The 19,135-nt window shown below is 40.5% G+C and overlaps 1 long non-coding RNA gene across 1 annotated transcript; it reads left to right on the top strand.

The window, feature by feature from the left end:
* Positions 1–438: 438 nt before the first annotated feature.
* Positions 439–11,965, top strand: LOC118023367. Its single transcript, XR_004682784.1, has 3 exons — positions 439–520; positions 11,694–11,799; positions 11,885–11,965. It is a non-coding gene; the product is annotated as an uncharacterized LOC118023367 (long non-coding RNA).
* Positions 11,966–19,135: the final 7,170 nt, after the last annotated feature.

The raw sequence follows: 19,135 nt of genomic DNA, 5'->3' as shown, positions 1-19,135 counted from the left end.
GGTCACCTGGTCTTCTCTGTGCCTGTGACTTCTTTTCTTGTCTTACAAGAACACTCGTCATTAGATTTGGGCTAACCCAGCTAATCTAAGATGATTTTTCTCATCTCAGGATGCTTAATTTAATTACATTTTTTTCCAAATTAGGTCACATTCACAGGTTCCAGGGGTAGGACTTAGAAATATCTTCTTGGGGCCACCATTTGACACACTCTAGCATTCATGTACATAAACTCTCAGAAACACCCCAAATCTTCAGTGTATATATAGTAAATTCCATATTTGCATTTCCCAGGGTGTGGGTCTTGCACCCAGTTTTGAGGAGCTATTTTCCAAATGAATATCATGGTGGGATGATTTTGGCAATTTGCTAATTTGATGTAACAAACTTAAGCAGTAAGCAGGTTTTTAAATTTTGTTTTGTTTCCTTGTTTGCTTAGGTGTAGGACTCCTTAGAACCTTTAAGAAGCTGATGGGCATCATGGCTTTTCAGAAATGGGATTCAGTGCATGGCATTTCCCAGGTGAGTATGTTTTTGAATAATTATGTTTTGTTTGGGTTTCCCAGAAAGCAGGACTTAAGACAAGTCTTTAGTGCAAGCTTTCCACCGAGGACTATTATCCAGGGAACCAGAGAGAAGGGTGGGGCCCATCACAGACTGAAGGAGAGCTAGCCCAGAGTCTGGCTGCTTCCCAGGCTGTTGGCAGCCTGATCACATGGAACAGCTCAAAGAGCTGGATGAAATGTGTCTGGGGGCTCTCTACTCGGGGAAGGAAAGAGACAGGAGTTATCCACTGGGTCCCTCCATAATTAGTTCACTTTCCCCACCCATGCAGGCTCTGTACCTAGCTCTATGCACCTAGCAGGTCTTCATCTGCCTTTGTGAGCACCCACAAGAAGCAGGTTAGAGCCTACCCAGAAGTGGTCATACCACAGTCACTGGATTGGGAGACACCCAAGACCCCGTGAATCTGAAGCTGTGTTTGAGGGGTGTCAGATTTGCTCCTGGGCCCATTAGTTCAGAGAACATCCCATGAAACAAGTGCTCCCTGAAAGACTTTTTGAGAAAACATCTTCATTATTAAATTGCTATGATACATCATTTCATTCACAAACTTGCATTAATCTTATTTATTCATTATGGTATCACCATACACTCCCTTAATTCTATACTTTGGAGACAATTGTCATTAGTCTGATTTGATGTTTGTTACTATGCCTTTAAAAATTTTAACTCAGGAGAGAGTTCATTCTTGGAAGAACTACTTATACATACTGGAAATAACATTCTTGGAGGTGATTTAATTTTAACTTCATTTGTATTCATATCTTCAGACTGCATGCTATGAAAATGGAATTGTTACTTAAGGTATGAAATACTTCCTGTCCTGTTCATTTGGATGATGCAATAAATACTATCCTACCAACAGAGAAGGGAAAAATACACAGCAGTTTCTTATCTACTCAGTGGGAGAGAAAAAGAGAAAAAAAGAAGGAAAAGTCTGCTTTCAGGCAGAACATGGTCTGGTCCATGTCTGGTCCAAATTTGGGGATAGTTACATTAAACAGAAGAATTGATAAATGAAAATGTATTCCTGGGACACCTGGTGGCTCAGTCAGTTAAGCATCCAACTCTTGATTTTGGCTCAGGTCATGATCTCAGGATTGTGAGGTGGAGCCTGTGTTGGGCTCTGTGCTCAATATGGAGTCTGCTTGAGATTCTCTCTCTCCCTCTGCTCCTCCCTCCCCTCTCAAAATAAGTAAATAAAATCTTAAAAAGAAAAAAAAGAAAATGTATTCCTTTGCAATGACTGTAATTGGCTAATGTTGAAGGTGAGTGGATAGTAGTGATGGAGAATAAAGCAGAAGAGAATATTAATTATTCCTCATGATGAAGGATATATGGTCACATTTGCAAGAGGAGATTCAGACATTGCAGAGGAGCCAGTTTTAAAGGGACCTGCTCTGCTTACTGGAGTCTGTTTTACGGGTGGTTAGTTGGTGCGGAGGAACCGTGAATCACAGCAAGCCCACGTCCTCTCCATGGCAGGCACACAGGAAGCATATGTTCCCAACAAAGCCAGCAAGGTAAGAATTATCAGTAAACTCAGAGCTGACAATTTCAGTTCAATCTGGCTTTGGTATTGCCATCAGAGAAGCAAGTTAGAACCATGGGTGTAGAGAGGGGAGGAGGTAGAGGGGCTGGTAAAGGGTAGGACAAAGATTCTTTTAAAGAGTCTAGAAATGTTCTTTTGGGAGCAACATAGTAAAAGAAAAAGACCCTAGATTTTGTAGCCAGTAGACTTAAATCGAATTTCTGGATCTGTGGTTTATGAGCTATGGGGGCCTTGGGATAGTCATTTAGCTTCTTGGCCCCAGTTTAGTAGTCTGTAAAATGGAGAGAATAATATTATGTCACTTAGTAGCAAATAACAGAACACTCTACTCAACTTAGTTTAAACAATACAGGGGCACTTCCAGGCTAGATGGCTCCTGGCACTCCTCCAAATGCATAGCACAATAATGGATAAGAAGACGACATAGCTGAGGTTCAAAACTCATATAAAAATATATCTAAGGATCACAATGGAAAAATAATACAAAGTGTCCCAGATCCTGAGGAAGGCAGCATTGCCTTCCTCTAGCCAATATAGCCTCAAAATACAAAAAGCAAAAATTGATAGAATTATAAGGAAAATTGATTAAATTTGAAAAATCCTGAGATATTTTAAAATATCAGAAATGATTGGTTGAGTTGACCTCCAATCAGTAAGAATAAAGAAAATAGGAGGGGGGAGGGGACCCTATTTCAACTGGTCCCCGAAATTGAGCTGGCTATCTACCAGACCACTCTGAGCACCCACGAAACCAGCCTGAGATGTAAGAAGATCTGGATCTCTACAAACAGAATATCGCAGGCAGTTGGTTTTGAGGTACGAAGTGGGGAGCCGTGATTCTGCGGGCAGATATCAGAGGATAAATGGCAGTGGGAGGGTGCCTGGCCATGGGAACCTACACCACCGGTGAGTGACAGCCTTGCATGCTGGGGACGGGCACAGACTTGCAGACTGGTAGTGGCGGGGAAAGGACTTTAGGGCAGCCACCCAGTGGAAACCCGGAGCAGCGGGGTTGCTCCTGCGAACTGCAGCCCCCGGGGTGGAAACCCGGAGTGGCAGGATTGCCCGCGCATGTGAACTGGGAGTGGCTGGTGGTTTTAGAAGCACAAAGGGCAGAGACATGCCCCAACCTGGAGGCAGGACTGGGGGCGCTGCAGAGGGGGCGCACAACCCAGGGCGCTGCAGTTTATAGCAGCACGGACAGAAACGGAGACGGTGTGGTCTGGAGAGCTTACTGAAGAACAGACTGCGGTCTCTGCTCTGAGGCTGAGGGTTGGAAATGGTCTCTTCTGCTCGGACTCATGGAAGAGATGTGGAAAGACGCCAGAGAACAAAAGCCTCCAAAACTGATTCCCACTGAGCCCATCCCCCGCCACAGGGGGCAGGGCAACTCCGCCCAAACAGGGTTGCTGGAGTAACAGTGCAGCAGGCCCCTCCCCCAGGAGACAGGCTGGGAAAACAAGAGGCCAGCAACCCTAAGGTCCCAAGAAAATAGGTGCATCTTGCTTGGGTTCTGGTCAATAATTTGGACTCTATACATTCCCTCAAACACCCATCAACAGAATGACTAGGAGGAGGAGCCCCCAAACTAGAAAAGACTCAGAGATTATGACTTATGCTGCAGATTTACAAATGGATGCAGATATAACCAAGATGTCAGAGATGGAATTCAGGCTAGCAATTGTGAAGACAATGGCTAGAATGGAGAAATCAATTAATGGCAACATAGAGTCTCTAAGGGCAGAAATGAAACGTGAATTGGCAGAACTTAAAAATGCTATCAATGAGATCCAATCCAATCTAGATAATCTAACAGCTAGGGTAAATGAGGCAGAAGAGAGAATAAGCGACCTGGAAGACAATATAATAGATAAAAAGGGAAAAGAGGAGGCCAGGGAAAAATAACTCAGAATCCATGAAAATAGAATCAGAGAAATAAGTGACACCATGAAGCATTCCAATGTCAGAATAATTGGAATCCTGGAGGGAGTGGAGAGAGAGAGAGGACTAGAAGATGTATTTGAGGGGTGCCTGGGTGGCTCAGATGGTTAAGCGTCTGCCTTCAGCTCAGGTCATGATTCCAGAGTCCTGGGATCGAGCTCCACATCGGGCTCCTGGCTCAGCCGGGAGTCTGCTTCTCCCTCTCCCTCTGCCTCTCCCACTGCTCATGCTCTCTCTCTCTCTCTGTATCTCTGTGTCTCAGATGAATAAATAAAATCTGTATAAAAAAAAAGATGTATTTGAGCAAATCATAGCTGAGAACTTCCCTAATCTCGGGAATGAAACAAACATTCGAGTCCTAGAGGCAGAGAGGACCCCTCCTAAGATCAAGGAAAACAGGCCAACACCCCGGCATGTAATAGTAAAACTTGCAAATCTTAGAACCAAGGAAACCATCTTAAGGGCAGTTAGGGGGAAGAGATTCCTTACGTACAGAGGGAGGAACATCAGAATAACATCAGACCTATCCACAGAGACCTGGCAAGCCAGAAAGGCCTGGCAAGACATATTCAGGGTACTAAATGAGAAGAACATGCAGCCAAGAATACTTTATCCGGCAAGGCTTTCATTTAGAATGGATGGAGAGATGCAGAGCTTCCACGACCGGTAGAAACTGAAAGAATATGTGACCACTAAGCCAGCCTTGCAAGAAATACTAAGGGGGGTTCTATAAAAGGAGAAAGACCCCAAGAGTGATATACAACAGAAATTTACATGGACAATCTATAAAAGCAATGTCTTCACAGGCAACACGATGACAATTAATTCATATCTTTCAATAATCACTCTCAATGTGAATGGCCTAAACGCTCCCATAAAACAGCACAGGGTTGCAGATTGGATAAAAAGACAGGACCCATACATATGCTGTCTACAAGAGACTCATTTTGAACCTAAAGATACATCCAGACTGAAAGTGAAAGGATGGAGATCCATCTTCCATGCCAGCAGACCTCAAAAGAAAGCTGGGGTAGCAATTCTTATATCAGGCAAATTAGATTTTAAACTAAAGTCTGTAATAAGAGACACAGAAGGACGCTGTGTCATTCTTAAAAGGTCTATCCAACAAGAAGATCTAACAATTGTAAATATCTATTCCCCTAACATGGGAGCAGCCATATACATAAGCCAACTGTTAACCAAAATAAAGAGTCACATTGTTAACAATACGTTAATTGTAGGAGACCTCAATACTCCACTCTCAGCAATGGACAGATCATCTAAGCAGATAATCAACAAGGAAACAAGAGCTTTGAATGATACATTGGACTAGATGGACCTCATAGATATTTACAGAACATTTCACCCTAAAAAACAGAATACTCATTCTTCTCGAGCGCACATGAACTTTCTCCAGAATAGACCATATACTGGGTCACAAATCAGGTCTCAACCGATACCCAAAGATTGAGATTATTCCCTGCATATTCTCAGACCACAATGCTCTAAAACTGGAACTCAATCACAAGAAAAAATTTGGCAGAAAATCAAACACTTGGAAGCTAAAGACCACTCTGCTCAAGAATGTTTGGGTCAACCAGAAAATCAAAGAAGAACTTAAACAATTCATGGAAATCAATGAGAACAAAAACACATCGGTCCAAAACCTATGGGATACTGCAAAGGCAGTCCTAAGGGGGAAATAGATAGCCATCCAAGCCTCACTAAAAAAAAATAGAGAAATCCCGAATTCACCAACTAACTCTACATCTTAAAGAACTAGAGAAAAAGCAACAAATGATGCCTAAGCCACGCATTAGAAGAGAAATAATTAAAATTAGAGCAGAAATCAATTAATTAGAAACCAGAAACACAGTAGATCAGATCAACGAAACTAGAAGTGGGTTCTTTGAAAGAATTAATAAGATCGATAAACCACTGGCCAGACTTATCCAAAAGAAAAGAGAAAGGACCCAAATTAATAAAATTATTAATGAAAGGGAAGAGATCACGACTAACACCAAGGAAATCGAAACAATTATTAGAAATTATTATCAACAACTATATGCCAATAAACTGAGCAATCTAGATGAAATGAAGACCTTCCTGTAAACCTATAAGCTGCCAAGACTGAAACAGGAAGAAATTGACAACCTGAATAGGCCAATAACCAGGAACAAGATTGAAGCAGTGATCAAAAACCTCCCAAAAAACAAGAGTCCAGGGCCTGATGGATTCCCTGGGGAATTCTACCAAACATTCAAAGAAGAAATAATACCTATTCTACTGAAGCTGTTTCAAAAAATAGAAACAGAAGGAAAACTTCCAAACTCATTCTATGAGGCCAGCATTACCTTAATCCCCAAACCAGGCAAAGACCCCATCAAAAAGGAGAATTTCAGACTGATATCCCTGATGAATATGGATTCCAAAATCCTCAACAAAATCCTAGCTAATAGGATCCAACAATACATTAAAAGGATCATCCACCATGACCAAGTGGGATTTATCCCCAGGATGCAAGGGTGGTTCAACATTCGCAAATCAATCAATGTGATAGAACACATTAGTAAGAGGATAGAGAAGAACCATATGGTCCTCTCAATTGCTGCAGAAAAAGCATTTGACAAAATACAACATCCTTTCCTGATTAAAACTCTCCAGAGTATAGGGATAGAGGGAACATTCCTCAAGTTCATAAAATCCATCTATGAAAAACCCACAGCGAATATCATCCTCCATGGGGAAAAGCTGAGAGCCTTTCCCTTAAGATCAGGAACATGACAAGGATGCCCATTCTTGACACTATTGTTCAACATAGTACTAGAATTCCTAGCAACAGCAATCAGACAACAAAAAGAAATAAAAGGTATTCAAATTGGCAAAGAAGTCAAACTCTCTCTTTTCGCAGACGACATGATACTTTATGTGGAAAACCCAAAAGACTCCACCCCCAAATTACTAGAACTCATCCAGCAATTCAGTAATGTGGCAGGATACAAAATCAATGCACAGAAATCAGTTGCTTTCTTATACACTAACAATGCAACTGTAGAAAGAGAAATTAGAGAAACGATTCCATTTACAATAGCACCAAAAACCATTAGATACCTCAGAATAAACCAAAGAGGTAAAAGATCTATACTCTAGGAACTACAAAACACTCATGAAAGAAATTGAAGAAGACACAAAAAGATGGAAAAATATTCCATGCTCATGGATCGGAAGAATAAACATTGTTAAAATGTCTATGCTACCCAGAGCAATCTATACCTTCAATGCCATCCTGATCAAAATTCCAATGACATTTTTCAAAGTGCTGGAACAAACAATCCTAAAATTTGTATGGAATCAGAAATGACCCTGAATCACCAAGGAAATGTTGAAAAAGAAAAACAAAGCTGGGGGCATCACGTTGCCTGATTTCAAGCCATGTTACAAAGCTGTGATCACCAAGACAGCATGGTACTGGCACAAAAACAGACATATAGACCAATGGAACAGAATAGAGAACCCAGATATGGACCCTCAACTCTATGGTCAAATAATCTTTGACAAATCAGGAAAAAACATGCAATGGAAAAAAGACAGTCTCTTCAATAAATGGTGCTGGGAAAATTGGACAGCCACATGCAGAAGAATGAAACTCGACCATTCTCTAACACCATTCACAAAGATAAACTCAAAGTGGATGAAAGACCTCAATGTGAGACAGGAATCCATCCAAATCCTAGAGGAGAACATAGGCAGTAACCTCTTTGACATCGGCCACAGCAACTTCTTTCAAGATACATCTCCAAAAGCTAGTGAAACAAAAGCAAAAATGAACTTTTGGGACTTCATCAAGATAAAAAGCTTCTGCACAGCAAAGGAAACAGTCAACAAAACAAAGAGGCAACCCACAGAATGGGAGAAGATATTTGCAAATGACACTATAGATAAAGGGCTGGTATCCAAGATCTATAAAGAACTTCTCAAACTCAACACCCAAAAAACAAATAATCAAGTCAAAAAGTGGGCAGAAGATATGAAAAGACACTTCTCTGAAGAGGACATACAAATGGCTAACAGACACATGAAAAAATGTTCATCATCATTAGCCATCAGGGAAATCCAAATCAAAACCACAATGAGATACCACCTTACACCAGTTAGAATGGCAAAAATGGACAGGGAAAGAAACAACAAATGTTGGAGAGGTTGTGGAGAAAGGGGAACCCTCTTACTGTTGGTGGGAATGCAAGTTGGTACAGCCACTTTGGAAAACAGTGTGGAGGTGCCTCAAAAAATTAAAAATAGAGCTACCCTATGACCCAGCAATTGCACTGCTGGGTATTTACCCCAGAGAGACAGATGTAGTGAAAAGAAGGGCCATATGCACCCCAGTGTTCATAGCAGCAATGTCCGCAATAGCCAAACTGTGGAAAGAGCCGAGATGCCCTTCAATAGATGAATGGATAAAGAAGATGTGGTCCATATATACAATGGAATATTACTCACCCATCAGAAAGGATGAATACCCAACTTTTACATCAACATGGATGGGACTGGAGGAGATTATGCTAAGTGAAATAAGTCAAGCAGAGAAAGTCAATTATCACATGGTTTCACTTATTTGTGGAACATAAGGAATAGCATGGAGGACATTAGGAGAAGGAAGGGAAAATGGGGGGGGGAATTGGAGGGAGAGATGAACCATGAGAGACTATGGACTCTGAGAAACAAACAGTGTTTTGGGGGGGGAGGGGGGATTGCTTAGCCTGGTGATGGGTATTAAGGAGGGCACATACTGCATGGAGCACTGGGTGTAATACGAAAACAATTGATCGTGGATCACCACATCAAAAACCAATGATGTATTTTATGGTGACTAACATAACATAATAAAATTAAAAAAAAATTAAAAATAGAAAAAAAAAAGAAAGAAAATAGGAAGAGAAAATGAAACTTTTTTCTAATTAATATAAAGACAATCCTATAACTCCCAAATGCATAATATATATTATTTCCAAGTACACATAGGGTATTTATAAAAATTTACTATTTATAGGTCACAAAAGTATTATCTACAGATTTCAAATAACTAGTATCATATCAATAATGGTTTACAATGAAAAGCAATTAAAATAGAAATCAACAAAAAAAGAGAATAAAAATGGACAAACATATATTGGGAAACTTAGAAATGTACTTCCAAATAATTCATGCTATATTAATTTCCTATGACTGTTATAACAAATTACCACAAACTTGGTGGCTTAACCCTATAGAAATATATAGAAATATATTTTCTCACGGTTCTGGAGACCAGAAGTCTGAAATCAGTGGTATAGACTGAAATCAAAGTGTTTCCAGGGCCATGCTCTTTTTGAAAGCTCTAGGGGAGAATTTGTTCCTTGCATCTTCTAGTTTCTGGGGGCTCCAGAAGTTCCAAGGCTTGTGGCTACATCACTCTAATTTCTACCTCTGTGATCATATGCTTCCTCCTCTGTCGGTATGAAATCTCTCTCTACCCCCATCCTTTAAGGACACATGAGATTGCATTTAGGGCCCACCCAGATATCCAGATAATCTCTCTATATCAAGATCCTTAAGTAAGTCATATTTACAAAGTATGTAATAAAGTAATATTCCTAGGTTCCAGAGATTAAGACATGGGTATATTTTGGAAAGGTGGGACTGGAGGAGATTATGCTAAGTGAAATAAGTCAAGCAGAGAAAGTCAATTATCATATGGTTTCACTTATTTGTGGAACATAAGGAATAGCATGGAGGACATTAGGAGAAGGAGGGGGAAAAAGGTGGGGGGAATTGGAGGGAGAGATGAACCATGAGAGACGATGGACTCTGAGAAACAAACTGAGGGTTCTAGAGGGGAGGGGGGAGGGGGGATTGGTTAGCCCGGTGATGGGTATTAAGGAGGGCACATACTGCATGGAGCACTGGGTGTTATACGAAAACAATGGATCGTGGGTCACCACATCAAAAACCAATGATGTATTGTATGGTGACTAACATAACATAATAAAATTTAAAAAAAAAGAAAATAAAAAAAATGAAAGGGGGTGAGTATTACTCAGCGTACCACATGAGTGAATGAGAAAAATCACAGTGACAACTGAATGGCAATACAAGTCATATATATCAAGCCTTGTAGAATGCAGCAAAAATCATACCTAGATGTAAATTTGTAGCCTGAAATACAAATGCATTTAAAAAAATATTTAAAATAAATTATTTGATTCAATGCAAGACATTGAAACAAGAATCAAAATAGTACCCTCCCAAAGCAATAGACCAATGTTAATGACAAGTTTTTGGAAACTTCAAGAAACAAATATTCCCCATTTTATACAAACCATTTCTGAGTTCAGATCCAAAAGGTTCAGCTACCCACAAAATTCTGTCAGGCTAATGGAACTCCGATATGGAAACAAGACAGAACAGTACAAGAAAATTATAGACCAATATCACTTATATTCATAAATGCAAAAACCCTAACTAAAATACAAAAGATTTAATTCAGTAGGGATTGAAAAATATATACTGACATAGTAAGGTTTATTCCAGTAATTATAACTTTGGCTCAATACTAGAAAATCTCTAGGGGTGCCTGGGTGGCTCAGTTAAGCATCCAACTCTTGATTTCCACTCAGGTCATGATCTCAGGGTTGTGAGATCGAACCCCACATAGGGCTCCGTGCTGGCCCTAGAGCCTGCTTAAAATTCTCTCTCTCCCTCTCCCTCTGCCCCTCTCCTACCCCCTGCTCAGGCACACATGCTTTCTTTCTCTAAAAAAAGAAAGAAAAAGAAAATCTCTCAATGCAATATATATCATTAACAGATTAAAGGAGAAAAATCATATGATCATCTCAATAGATGTCCCAAAAGCATAAGGTAGAAGTCCTCCCACATTCATAATTAAGAAACTAAAAACACTTAGCAAAGTAGGACTGGAAAGAAACCTCCTTAACCTGACAAATGTTGTCCATTAAGCCCTGATAGTAAGCATCATATTTAATAATGAGATTTTAGAAGTTTACCAGCTAGTTTGAGGAGACAGCTTGCCTGCATTCACTGTTACTTTTTTGGCATGTTCAGGGTTGGGTGGTTTATGCTAATTTGCCATTTTTCTTTATAGTGTTAGGTATGCATATGTGGGTGGTAATAGTATTGTAGCATGGCCTATAGTAGGCTGCCAGTTTTCTACAAAATCCATTCTCCTTTATTCCATTGTTGGAGAATCTGAGGTAGGCATGTGGCAGTCTAGCCAGCCTGTAGTTCCCCACTTCCTGTGACATGCTGTGTAGTCGTGTGACTAAGTTCTCTCCAGTGGAACGTAAGAAGAAAGCTTGTGTACTACATTGGGGTCTGCATCTGAAGACATGAGCGCATCCCTTCCAAACTTAGTTTCCCTCTCCACTAGCTGGCACTTGGAAGTGGCATGATATAGATCCAAGCATGCATGTGGGGACAGTCCTGGGGATGAAAAAGTTACAGGAAGGAGGGAAGTAGGCTGAAGGACCTTGTGGAATAGCACTACCCCTCCTACCTGGGCTGCTCGTATTGGGGTAAGTGACAAAGAAATAAAGCTGTGTATTCTTGAAACCACTGAAGCTTTTTGTCTCTTTGTTACAGAAACTTGGCCTTGCCATACCACAACATGAAATAACAAATACTTATCTGTGTGGCAGTTGAGGACATTGGACCGCATGGTGCTGCAAATGAACTTCAACAGCATTTGGTATCTTAAAAAATATGTTTTTTTTAAGATGTTGGATTGCAGATATACTGATACTTGTTATATAATTTTATACTTTTTTCTACAGGTTTAAGATATGAAATAATAAGAGTGAAAGACAAGAAAATGATGAAGGCAATTTACAGGCTACAGATACATCTGACTTTAGGATAATCTCAATTCTGCCACTTAGTAATGTGGCCGAAGATTGTTTCATTTTTTACTTTGTTCTGCCTTACTCTGGATTTTGGCTTCTCCTTAAAATGCCCTTCGCGATCACAAGATAGCTACTAGCATCTTCTGGAATTCACAAATCTCCTTCATTACAAATAGAGAAGACCATCTTTGCCCCCAAGTAGGTAAAACATTCCATCATCAAACATTGAATGAGCTTTTATTCTTTGCCAAGTATTCATGACACAGAAATGACTTAGACATGAGTCCCTACATGGGAAAGTTCAGTCATCACCCTAGACATCCACAAATAGTTATTTTTCTTTCTGCATCAAGACTGTTTTTAAAAATCCTCGTATTCTGGAAATTATGGTGTGTGTAGAACTGGCACCCATTCTACCTTACGTAGGCTCCTTGTCCATGAACATGAGATGTTCACATCTTTTCTCCAGTTTTACTGAGATATAATTGACATACAACACTGTACAAGTTTAAGGTGTATAACATGATGACTTAACATACGTATATTGCAAAATGATTACCACAGTAAGTTTGGTTAACAACCATCACCTCATATAGTTATAAAAAATTTGTGTTTTCCTTGTGATGAGAACTCTTAGGATGTTCTCTCTTGATAACTTTCAAATATACCATACAGCATGTTAGCCATGGTCATCATATTGCTCATTATATCCCCACTATTTATTTATCTTATCACTTGAGGTTTGTTCCTTTTGGCCACCTTCATCCATTTCTCCCAAAACCACCTCTTGTTTCTGGTTACCACAAGTATTTATACACCTAACATCAGGCCACTTAAATATATAAAGCAAATACTAACAGAACTAAAAGCATGGCTCCCACTTTACTCATTCTTTCTGTTTGAAATACTTTCACTTCTTTTTCATCAGGAAAGTTTTAATGTTCCTTCCTAAGCCCCTCAAGATATCTTTCTAAGGAGCAACAAGAAATGAGGTCCATGGCTAAGTTACTGATTGGGATGACTTCTCTCTAGCTACAGTGTTATTTTTTAAGAGTTAAACTTGCTGGATGCCACCTCCAAGCAAGTTCATTTTTCCCTCCTTGTATTCCTATAGATCTTTGTTTATATCATCAGTGTAATATTTAGATGTATATACATAACTACAATATGGCATGATTTCTCTTACACTGGACTTGTTTCTTGAGGAATGCTGATTGCCTGTCTAATTTCCCCCTCCTCAACAACAGATTCATGTTGGGAATATCATTATGCTTAGTTAAAAAACTGGGTGTTATACACAAACAATGAATCATGGAACACTACATCAAAAACTAATGATGTAATGTATGGTGATTAACATAACAATAAAAATAAAAAAAAAACTGTTTCCCATCCTCCCTTCCACATAAAAGTGGTCAATGTGCAAGTGGATATTTTTGGATAGGACATCCAGAAAAATTCTTTTTTAAATGGGGCTTACTCAACTGGGAAGCAAGTGTCTCTCTTCTACTCTTTCTTTCCTTTGTCTTTCTGGTCAGAATTTGATGTGATGGTTGAAGCTCCAGCAGCCTACTTGTGACCATGAGTCAACCTTGAAGGTATAAGGCATGTGCTAAGGGTAGCGAGCAGAAACAGAGGAAGAGTGCAGAAGGATAGGACAATCATGTAGACATCATTGTATTGCTGGGCTGTCTATCCTTGGACTTTTTTATTTTTTTAAGATTTATTTGCGAGAGAGAGAGCACGCATGTGAGTGGGGGGAGGGGCAAAGGGAGAGGGAGAGAAATCCTCGATCAGATGCCCCACTGAGCGTGAAGCCTGACGTGGGGCTTGATCCCAGAACCTTGAGATCATGACCTGAGCCAAAACCAATTGTCAGACTCTTAGCTGACTGAGCCACCCAGGTGCCTGTCCCCCTGGACTTTTTTAATGTGAGACAAAAACACACCTTTATAATTTTTAAGCCTGTATCATTTTAAGCCATTGTTATTTTAGGTTTATATTACTAGTAGCTGAACTTCATGCTAACTGATATAATGTTTGATAAAAGTTTACAATTAAAGTAAAGAAGTATAATGTTCACAACTACTTATAAGTAGAGGCAACCTAAGCCAAAGGTAACAAATCATCAGGCTGCAGGCTGAATCCAAAAACAAGTCAGATTTATTATTAATTTTTTAGGTGCATTAATTGCCAACATCAGAGAGCTGGGGCAACTTCATATAAACACTTGGATTTCTTCTTTAAAATCAAGAAAGTTTAGCACGAGGGCCCATGCTCCTGTCCCACATCAGTTGATGAATGGTGGCTGCCCTGCTGGTGTGGGGCCAAGGGTCTTCATTTCAGCTGTACCTCCACCCACCTGGCTCCTCTTGTCTGGGCAGCTGCCCAGCCCTTTCAAGCAATTAAGTGTGTGGCCCCAGATCTGAGCTAACGTCGTTTCAAGCTAGATTTTTAGCCTTACTTTTTCAGATTGTTTAATCTGCTCTAATCAAAGGCATCTTGTATCATTAGGTATCTTTACTTTGCATAAACAGAGCCTACATGAAACCTGGCAGTGGGAGATCCTTCTGTGATGCAGATGAAGAGCCAGGATTACATTTGATAAATCACATTGTGTCTAGTGCTCCCATTGGCTAGGTCAGTGCAAAGCTTATTGTGAATAATGATCTATCCATCTATCTGTCATCTATCTATTGACTTCTTTTTTACAGAAGAACAAAGAAGATGAGGAGAAGTGGGAAGGGAAGGGAAAGAGGAGGGGGAGGTAAAAAAAAAAAAATAGAAAAAGAAAGAAGAAAGAGAGCAGTCACCAGAAAGTAACCAACCAGGTGGAGAGGGGACCCTAAACCAGGTCACAGAAGAGCTATCAGAGGCCCCTTTGATGTTAGACCAAGGGGAGGGAAAAATACACAGAAAACAAACAGCCATCCCCTAACAGCTGCATCCCTCTAAAGTGAGCAGAGGCAGCTCCAGGGACCCTTTCCACGGGTGTTTACTGAATATGTGTCAAGCACTTACCTAGGTGACGAACTAGATCAATGAACAGATATGAGCTACTCTGTCCATGTCTAGCCTAAGGCCCCAGGGACAGAACTGACAATAATCTCACCAGCATGTAAACTTGTAATGTCTGATGGGGTTAAACATGCTCTCTATGAATCTGAGGTCATATCATTAACTAGGTAGACTCTAAGAAAAACGATCCGTCCATTTTGTTGCAGTCTGAACCACCTGGCAATGCCAGGTAAAGGCAGAGAATCCTCTGAGCTTAAATGTCAGCATCCAGGCAAAGCCAAGAAGGTTGTAGATAAATGGAAATTTTGGACGCAGGGATTGGGCTGGCTGATTCTGTCAACACTGCCAACCTTGAAACTCAATCACATCTTGTTTTCTGCCTCCCTTTTTACAATATCCCCTTTCTTCATAGAACTCTCTAGAATCATTGAGAGTTGACTCCATGATGTAAGGGACTGAGTGGCAAGTAAAAGATAGCCTGGTGATGGGTATTAAGGAGGGTACATACTGCATGGAGCACTGGGTGTTATACGAAAACAATGAATCATGGATCACTACATCAAAAACTAATGATGTATTGTATGGTGACTAACATAACACAATAAAATTAAATTAAATTAAAAAAATATTTTCCACATAGCCTTGCGATGGAATAATCAAATGACCTATTAGGTAAGTGATCGCCTCTCTTCATGCATTTCTCATCACTTTCTAGGTCTTTGGACCAAAAGTGTATTTTAAGAAATGTGTATTTAAGACACTGGGGTATTGGAAGAAAGGGGACGGAGTGAGTGAACGCTCAGTGCAATAACTATTCAGGAACACAGATGTTTGAAACAGTGTGACAGTCACATCTGAGCCATCCAGCATATTGCTGCAGTGAACACAAGAGAAACAAAGAATCAGAGAGGGCAGAAACCCCATTTAAGGTCAAAAGTAGCAAAGAGAACATATTTTAGGATAAAAAACAAATATCCAGTCTTCTGTGCATCTTTGCACGACTTACTATTTCAGCAACAGTGGGAAAGTTTTAAACCACTTATGTGGGGATCTTTGGTCAGTAATAAACTTCATGTTCACAAGGGAAATCTTTTTTCCCAACCTGAGGCCTTATGACCTAAGTCATGATAACTCATTTTCTTTTTTAGCAAGGTCAGTTTCAAAAGCATATGGGATTCGATCTGTGTTTCTTTAAAATATGGGACATACACCAAATACAGAATTTTATATTTTTCCTTAACAATCTGACATGAAAACTAAATGCATAAAAAGTTTGACCTTGTAAAGGGCAATCTCTCTTGAGTTATGGATGAGGAAAAAATAATTTTAAAAAACCCTGAAACACAGCAAAGAAAAAAAATCTCCTCCACACTGTCTCATTTTTCAAAGTGCTGAAATTTCCAAACAGTTTGATGATTTATCTACAAGCTTTCTCCCTAACAACGATTTTTCTTCTAGCTTGAAACCAAACCCAAAGAATTCCAGGCTTAAAAAGATCACTGTCTCCCTGTCCCTCTCTTTGTGCATGTGTGTGTGAGCATGTATATGTGAGTGTGTGTGTGTGTGTGTGTGTGTACTTGATAGGGGTCAAGAATTCTGCCATCAAAGACAAGTCAATGGTACTCCCCTTAAGATTAAGTGACATTATTTTGGGGAGCAATCTTGACATTTTAGTAAGACCTGTACCCCGGCTCAGCACATCACCTGAACAAAGAGGATCCATCTGCCTTGGGCTTAGTCCAAACTCCCCATCAGTGACAATGGTTTGCTCGAGTCCTTGCCTCTTCATGGTCGTATTGAATTTCTCCACACAAGAGGCAGGTAGTGCAGATCAGAGAAGAAAGAATCCCCTTTGTGAGCTGGGAATTTTTCCTATTTCAAACTCAATGGGAAGCCAAAGACCCAGGCCATAGCTAGAGAGAGGTTTTATCTTGCTCCCACAGGCATTAAGATAATGTCTCTAATTTCAATAAACCATTCATTTGCCCATGTCAAAGTGGGAAGGAATTTTACATTTGCATGTATTTTAGGTCTCCCAGACAAAAGCTGGACCTGGAAAGAGAGGAACATATTTTGGGAGGCTTCCATGAACTCTTTGGGGCCACAACTACTCTTTAGGAAATGATTGTTTCCTGGACAGTAGCCAAAGGCACAGCTTCCAAGTGACCAACAGCTCCCAAGGGTAGAAGTTGGGGAGAGGACAAACTGAGAGACTGGATGACTGTGCATCTGGGGAGACTGAGTCACGCAGGGTCAGAGAATGTGAGGGAGGAACAGAATGCTTTTCTGGGAAAGAGTCTGAACTTTAGGTACTTGACTTCTATGGGCGAGATCTCTGCTCAGTCTCATGTAATAAGAAAGGAGTGGTGTGTTTACAAGTACACGCACACGCTTAACACACTTTGTTGGGATATATATGCTCTACTTTCCCTAAGTGCTGTAATTTAGATTTTAATTCAGAAAATTAAAAGGAAATGTCTAACAGTGCTGTGTCAAAATTTTTCAGATTTCTGCCATTATGGAAGCTGATTTCCTGTGATGAAAAAAATGTCATTTCTGTGGAGCTCGGAACTTTTGCAATGTGTGCACCAGGTCTGAAAATGCAGAGTGGAGCATGACACAGAAAGAAAAACACGTGTATGTGCTTTTGCAGGAGCAAGCAGTGGTTTTGGGGAGTTGTAGCACCTGTTTTGATCACTCTGTTATCCTCTTTCTCTTTTCTTTACCTGTACTTGTACCCAATTTTCATTTTATTTAAAATAAAAATTGGAAATATGGTCACCTTTACATCAATGGTGCTGAGAAACTAACATTCCCTAGGAACAGCCATCAACTGATGACTACATAGAGTTGGTGTATAAATACCCTAGTTCCCCTGTCCCTCAGACAGGGCTTCTGCACTGGCTCCCCGAGTTTCCCTATTGGGGAATGTAACACCCTTCCCTGTGTCAATTCCCCACTCCCCTCCAGCGTATTCTCTCACCTCCTACACTAACTGCTTGCACTTGAACCTTTGTCCCAGCACCAGCTGCTAGAGGGACCCAGAGTAAAACACATGTATTCTGGGCACTGAAATGTTGGCATGAACCATCAGGTAATGGCCACGCTACCCAGGTTCTCTTGTCTAACAACACCTGACATAGTTCCACATCATCTTCACAAATACCTGAGTTACATGGATTGGCTGAGCATCAACCGATCTGGATTTTGTAATGAGAACTTTATTGTTTTACTAGAATTTAACTTGAGCACAAACATAGGGACAGGAAAATAATCCTGTGAAGCAGGGAGGTCAAAATGAGAGTTTCTTTTCATTAAGGAATTGGCGAGAAGAGCCACGAGGCCAAACGAGCCACCTTTGCACCTGCCACAAGAATGTGTGGATTAGTGTGCCTCTTGCTTTGTGCTGTGCAGCTCTCCTCTTCAGAGTATCTCACATGTTCTTGCCCTGCTCTGGGGGTTTTCATTCCTTGTTTCAGGATCTGCTACAACCCTCATCAATCCTGGTGGCAGTTGTTGATGTTACCAGCTGCAGGTTCTCACAGCACACTTGATGAGCAACACACTGACTAAGTAAGGCATTTAATATTATTCTTTGAGGCTGTTTAGGAATACCTTGGTGCTGTGTTTTTCAAGGGCTATTTTTAATCCTCACAATACCCTGTGAGGTTATGACTTCCATGCTCACCCACTCCCTACGCCTCCCAAAGCCATATCTGGGAAGGTGAGTTTCTTGCTGAGGACACTGCAGAGGCATCAAACCATTGCTCAAAACCAAGTGCGTGATGAAATGAAGCAACCAGGAGAGGCAAACCCTTGGAGGCAGAGACTAATTTCCCAGTCACTGATGTCACTCAGCCATCCTTGCAATGAGTGCTACAGAGAAGGTACTATGGGCACTGACCAGAGACAAAAAGCAATTGTATCATTTCAGAAAAAAAAAATGTGGTTATTTCAGGGATAACAAAGCAATCAGCAGTTGCTGCCATTTTTTGAATATCCATTTTGTGCCAGGAAACATACTAGGTATTTTCTTACGTCATCTCTGACCCATGTCTCTCCCAACACCAACCCTGAAAAAAAATCTTTCCTCCCTCCCTCCACTCTCTCTCCCTCCCCTTCCTTCCTTCCTTCCTTCCTTCCTTCCTTCCTTCCTTCCTTCCT

The sequence above is a fragment of the Mirounga leonina genome, unplaced genomic scaffold, assembly GCF_011800145.1.
Source record: "Mirounga leonina isolate KUSES-001 unplaced genomic scaffold, KU_Mleo_1.0 Mir_179, whole genome shotgun sequence".
Lineage (NCBI taxonomy): Eukaryota > Metazoa > Chordata > Mammalia > Carnivora > Phocidae > Mirounga > Mirounga leonina.
This window is presented reverse-complemented; position numbering and strand designations above follow the sequence as displayed.